Below are 6,849 nucleotides of genomic sequence, written 5' to 3' on the forward strand. Positions count from 1 at the left end.
CGATTCCGCTTCTGTACATCATTAAAGGTCAGTTTTCGAATGTTCTAATTCTTGAAATTAATGGATGCATGTGGTAGATCTTTGAATGTAGAATGCATTGAGCTTTGTATTGTGGAATTTCATCAAGAATTGAGAGAGATATGTTGAATCTAAGTTTGAGGCATGAAATTTCTTTTGATTGAATCTTTTGATTTGGTTTGAATTAAGTCAAAATAAGCATAGCATGTTGTTGTGTGTTGGTAGACGAGTGTGATGGTATAACTTTTGTTAATTTCTGTGACAAAGTGTTCTTGAGCCTGGGAATTATGATGAACACGTATGAACATGCTAGGTTTTGTTTCCAGAATGTGCATTTGATCCGTTTGCGCGCTGTTAGCATGTTGTTTTATGTCTAAGCTCATGCATTGGCTGCATGTTATCCAGCGTGGCCATTTCATTGGTCTGAAACGATTGGCCTTGCCACATAGCCTTAAGTGAAACGGTGCGTTTCACTTAAGGGCGCACCTTGGTTTGAATAGCTGGCCAGTTCGATACTTGGCTCCAGCAGTTTCCACATTTGGTTTTGCATTTTAGTTCATTTTCACCATGCTATTCATGTATGCCATTTCATGTGATTTTTATTTTTTCACTCACTTCCAAAAATCATATCTCCATGATTATTAATCCAATTGACCTGGGATTTTTTGCATGATGTTCCTCATGATTTCTAGTTTTTTTGAGTATTTTTTTTCAGAAATTGTGCACGCATGAATTTTGTTTTGGCTTAGGAATTGTGTATGTATGTGTTTTCTTGACCTACTTTGCCAAAAGCTTTGTGAAATGATGGATATTGATCCAATGAACTTGAAACTTTGTGTGCACAAAATAGACATCTCAATGGACATTTTGGTATAGAGTTTGCATTTTTCCCATTTCTGGTTGATGAGATATGATCTTTTGAATGTAGGTGTGACAATGTGTGTCACACCTTTGCTTGCTTGACTTGTTGATTTTCATTACCATGACAATTCAATGCCAATTGATGTGAATTCTTGCATGATGCTACTTCTGGATGTTAGGATTGCTTGTGAATTTTTATGGAATTTTTGGATTCAATTTGGATTTGTTTGGGATTTTCCTTTTTGGCTTGTCATTTGTGGACCTTTGGATAGTCATGAACTTAGATGATTTGTGAAATGCTTGATGTTTATAAAATGAACTTGAAATTTTGCACATTGATTCTAGACACTTTGAAGTTTATTTTTCCTTTGGTTTGAGACATTTATCATGATTGGATTCTGTTTTAGGCTTGGGTGAAGTTGATGTACGAAATTGTGCCTCATTTGAGCTTGTTTTGCCTTGCCTTGCCTTATGGAATTTATTTGCCATGCGTATGCTTGTCCAAATGCCTTGAATTTTGGTGTGATGATCATGTGACGAGTTCTGTTTAGCCATGATTTTTCTTGAGAATTATTGAATTATGTTTGAGTTAATTTGGATTGGTTCATTCTGTTTGCTTCAATGAGCTTTCAACTTGCATGCCTTGCCTTAGATGCCTTGTGAAATGAATTTGCTTGATGATATTGACATAGAACCAATTGGATGATGTTCTAATTTGATTAAGCTTGATTCTTGCCAATTTTCATGTTCTGTTCTGAATTATTTCTCCCTCTTTGACCCTAGGCCTTGTCCTAGTGGTTGGTGCTTATGTTTGAGCTTTGTTTTCAGGACAAGAAGCATATGGCCTTGAGGAGTTTGATTCATTTGCTCATTGGGATTGATATTTGATTGATGTTGATTAACATTGAGTTGTTTTGTAGGTGGATTAGCTCCTTTGAGTTGAGCTTGTGCTTTGCACATTGTTGTTTGTCTGTTGACTTTGTGCAGTTAACTGTTGACCATTAGCCTGTCTGTTTGACTTTTTGAGTTGTAAACTGATTGAGTTAGATTGTTTTCAGGTACATTAGTTGCTATAGTTCATTGTGAACTTGCTTTTGCTGTTGCTTGGTTGCTTAACCAATTGAGGTATAACCCACTGACTTCATGTAGTCTGGAAGACCTGTCCTGTTACTTGGGCAGGCACCTGTCTGAAGCCCTCCTTAAGAGGCAATGCTTGTGTTTGTTTATCTTTGTGCCAAGCAGGAAAAGTCCTTTGATAAGGCAATTGGCAGATAAAAGAGATATGCAATCCATCTCCTGCTATTCAGTTGAGTCATCCCTTTGCTCACACAACTGGTGTTGATGCATTGTGGATATTAACCCAAGATCCTTGTTGAGTCAGTCATAAGTGTAGAAGGGTTCCCACTTTCTGAACCCACACTTTCATTTTTCTGAAGCTCTCCTTGGCCAGGGATAAGAGCTGTGAGGCACACCCCTCACTTCCTATTTCATCTGCTTCACCCTAACTCTCAATGTTAGGGTTAAGAGCTAACATCACCCGATTACAGTTGGCTTGTGTTTCACAGCCTAACCCTTGTGTGAGCCCACTTTGTTTGTATATAGTGTGTGCTAATTGTGTGATTGTTTGTTGTGCTTGTATGCTTTGCTTTGCCTGTTTAGGATAGCTTGCTTCCTGTGCAAGTTAGATAGAAAACTCAACCTAGGACCATTGTGGATTACATGACAACTATTAGGCTCGAGTCAGTCTCCCTTTTAGTTTGTCATTTCCCAGTTTCTGGTTAGGAGAAAGTTTCTCCCATGTTAAGGGGGAACTACGTTGCCCTGATCCTCATACCAGATGAGGTTTGTAGGCAGGAGGTCGTACAAGATCTCTCCAGGCACCCTTTTTCTTTTTTTTGTGTGTGTTTGCTTGACAGTTGTTAGCCTCGAGTTCCAGACTCCTTAGTAACTTGTTGTGTGTTAACCTTTCTTGTGTGTGTTAGGAGACGGATGTAAGCCCAGCGATTGGCATTCCGTATCCTATCGTTGTGTGCTTGGAGTCCGATATAAGTCCAGCAATTGGCATTTGGTTTCCAGTGTGGGTTTTTTGGTTCGGAGTCTGATGTAAGTCCAGCGATTGGCATTCGGTTTCCATGTTTGCCTGTTTGTGTGTTTGTTTTGATGTCTCAGCGTCTGTGCGTGTGTTTTGTTCGGCGTGCGTGAGCCGAACTACGGTAGCTCTGATTCTCATTCCAGATGAGATACGTAGGCATAGGATGCGATATCCTAGCGAGCCCGTTCCTCTCTTCCCCCACCTGTGTTGTTTTCAGTGTGTGTGTGTGATGTTTGTGAGCAGTTTTAGCAACCTTTTTCTTTCCTTCTGAGCGTGGATCCCGTCGAGTACGACGGATGCGTAGGGGTGCTAATACCTTCCCTTCGCATAACCGACTCCCGATCCCATCTCTTTGGTCGCGAGACCATGTCTTTTCTAGGTTTACTTCGAGCGTTTCCTTTCCCTCTTTGGGATAAATAACGCACGGCGGCGACTCTGTTTGTTTTTGTTTTAGCCCGCCGGTTGTTTTTCGCGGATGCGACACAAAGCCCACATGATTTCTAGTCATGCCCGATAACCACTTTGGCATGTCCACCTTGTTATGAATTTATTCATATTAGTTCTATCACAATACTTATTTTGTAAGAATAATAATTTATTACTCTTTAACCATAATAAGTACTAATAAATTTAAAAACATAGCAGTAAGTGCCACACAATTAATCTTAAACAAGCCTTTGGTCGAGCAATCACTAGACAATGTAATAAAATAAAGAAACATACATATTTTAAAAATAACTGATTTTAGATAGAAAAATGTCAACAAGTTATGTAGAGACTTGATACATGATATCATGTATCCATAAGTACCAATGTTCTTTAATGATAGACATAGTCGTTACCACTAGTTCCCCATGTTAATAAAAACAACGCAACTTTATAATCGAAAGTATGGGAATGATTGTTGGCATTTCTCATTGTTTGCTAAGGCTCATCTGGTTGTTGTTTCCCAAACCTCCTTGTAGATGACGGTGGTGGTTTATCCATGTTGCATAAATATTTTCTTAAACCAAGTTCGAACGCAATACTTAGTATTCACCTTGTAGTTGGAATTTGTCAGAAGTATATATCACAATGTTCTACTGGGGGTGCAAAATTTGTTACAGAACTACAAAAGTTGCCTATCATCAAATATTACCTTTCAAAGACGATTATGTATAATTCAAATAAATACATTATGGGGGAATTTATATATCTAAACTATGGGTTTCTTGACCACTCTAAAGATTATTATATATAATGTGTGGGTATTTGAACTACTAGCCAAAGAAAAGCATTAAAAGTTTCTTCAATAAGATAAAGAGTTAAGTATGGATTTATTTATTTATTCCAAATATGCACTAGTTTATGGGATGATGTATTTATAGAGAAAAATATCTTTATAGCAATAGATTTGGGGGCTAATGAAATGTTTCCTTATTAAGTACTTTACCAGTATAATCCATGAGGGTACCCTACACTATGACGCACGTGGTTCCCGTAATTGGCTTGGTGTCATTTTTTTCTCAACGTGTTTCATTGATTTTATCCTTTGTATGCATCTTTCCTAAGTCGTGGGTCCATAATATTCACTTTCTTTGCTTTGTGGTGCTTTTCACACTTAACATGGTCATAAATCCCAGTAATCATGTTCTAATGTATTTTAATTGTGACAAGAGTATTTGTGACCAAGAAAAACACTAGTAGATTTTTAAATGATTCATTTGAGTAATGTTAAGAAAAGTGTATGCTCTCTTGGCTAACTACCGAAGGAGGAACATTTGGCTAAACTTAAACTTGCAAGTTTGTCGATCTTTGCACACATTTTAGTTAGCTTTACCTTTAGTCAATTATTTAATATGATTATGATACTAGTTTTATATGGTATCACTACACTTTTCTCCCTCTCTTTTGAAAAAAATAACATTTTTTGCATGTCGGATTATGATGATGAATCATTGATGTGAAACATCAGAGTTAAAGATCTCAAAGTGAAACTATGTTTCCTTTGCGAAAACTAAACTCTCAAAAATCAGTGATCATTAGATCTTTAAGCATTTTCAAAGGAAATATTGAAATAGAAATGTTAAAAGAGTTTATTGTAGTTGAAGTTATTTTACAGTTCTACCATATATTTCTCACATCAATAACGATTATGCCATATGATAAACAAACACGGGATCTAGAAAAATCTATAAGATTGTAAAATAGGGGAGTCCGAAAACCCCAATTTAAGAATACAAAGATTTCAAATTGAGTTTTGTCAAAACAGATGAACAAAATATGTTGTTAATCTCCTTACTTTTTTTATTAAAATCATAAACTTCTCGGATTAAATAAGTGATACATTGGATTTCCTAAAAAATGATGTGTTTCTAATAATCCTTATTGTAAAAGAGGTAGGTTGAATTTAATCAATTTACAATTTTTTTAATATGAATAAAATTTGGGTTCCCTTATATGTAAAAATAAATTATTAAGAAAATTCATGCACGGCAGGATTCGAACCTGCGCAGGCAAAGCCCACATGATTTCTAGTCATGCCCGATAACCACTCCGGCACATCGACCATGTTATGAATTTATTCTTATTAGTTTTATCACAATATTTATTTTGTAAGAATAATAATTTATTACTCTTTAACCATAATAAGTACTAATAAATTTAAAAACATAGCAGTAAGTGCCACACAATTAATCTTAAACAAGCCTTTGGTCGAGAAATTACTAGAGAATGTAATAAAATAAAGAAACATACATATTTTAAAAATAACTGATTTTAGATAGAAAAATGTCAACAAGTTATGTAGAGACTTGAGACATGATATCATTGAAGGTGAGAAAAACAAGAAAGGGGGGTTTGAATTGTTTTGGAAAATAAACGCTTTTTCAAAAGAAGAACACACAGAATTTTATACTGGTTCGCTTATAACACCAAGCTACTCCAGTCCACCCGGCCAAGGTGATTTCGCCTTCAAAAAGGACTTAATCCACTAATCTTGAAATATTAATACAACCAAACGTCTAAGAGAATGATCTCTTAGTCCTCCCAAGTATACAGACTACGCAGAGTCACTTGAGGAACAAAATCAATTTAGCAAAAAGAATTGTAATCGAGAGTGCTTCTAAGAGTAAGCAAATATTACAGCAAATAGAGCTAGCAAATGTTTTCACGTATGAGCAACAGCTCGTGAAAAACTAAGAGAGAATGTAGAGAATTTTCGGTGCGTTGTTTTGTGTCTCTCACTGAAGTATGTTGTCCTTTATATAGTGGGTAAAAGACCGTTGGAGTGATGATAGAATATTGGTCTTTGATGAGCATTCAATGTCATTACTTCTGTGTTTCTTGCCATAACCAATTTGTCTCCCTGAATAACATCTTTCCAAAAATACTTTCTTTCCATTTGAAGAAGTTCTTTCCGTTACTCTTTCTGGATTTGGAGAATCTTCATTAGAGTCTTCGTTATCTCGGAGTTTGTGTCAATCGGAGATTGCGTTGAGGTTATGTCAGAGCTTCTAAGAGTCCTGGTCTTTTAGATCATCAGAACTGAGTCCAGTGGAAGTTTAGAGCTTCTGGTATTCTGCTGTCCTGTTTAGCTCAGAGTCAGAACTTCTAGAGCGCACTTCTTCTTCAGATGCTTCTGATCTTCTAGTAATTTGTATCTGATCAGTGTTTGTATCTGATAAGGCGATCAGATTCCTTTGTTTCTGTTCAGAGTCCTGCACACTTAGAGAAATTTTGTTAGGGTGCCATTTTTGGTTTCATCCTTTATTATCATCAAAATCCTGGAGTTCTATTGTAGAACTAATTTTGTTCTTACAATCTCCCCCTTTTTGATGATGACAAAACAATCTTAATTTATAGATGAAACATTTAGAGATAAGAATTTATCAGATCAG

General features: G+C 36.2%; 1 non-coding gene across 1 annotated transcript; it reads right to left on the reverse strand.

The window, feature by feature from the left end:
• Window positions 1-5,439: 5,439 nt before the first annotated feature.
• TRNAS-AGA (transfer RNA serine (anticodon AGA)) lies at window positions 5,440-5,520 on the reverse strand. The gene has a single exon. It is a non-coding gene; the product is annotated as a tRNA-Ser (tRNA).
• Window positions 5,521-6,849: the final 1,329 nt, after the last annotated feature.

Source organism: Lathyrus oleraceus, chromosome 7, assembly GCF_024323335.1.
Source record: "Lathyrus oleraceus cultivar Zhongwan6 chromosome 7, CAAS_Psat_ZW6_1.0, whole genome shotgun sequence".
NCBI classification, from domain to species: Eukaryota; Viridiplantae; Streptophyta; class Magnoliopsida; order Fabales; family Fabaceae; genus Lathyrus; species Lathyrus oleraceus.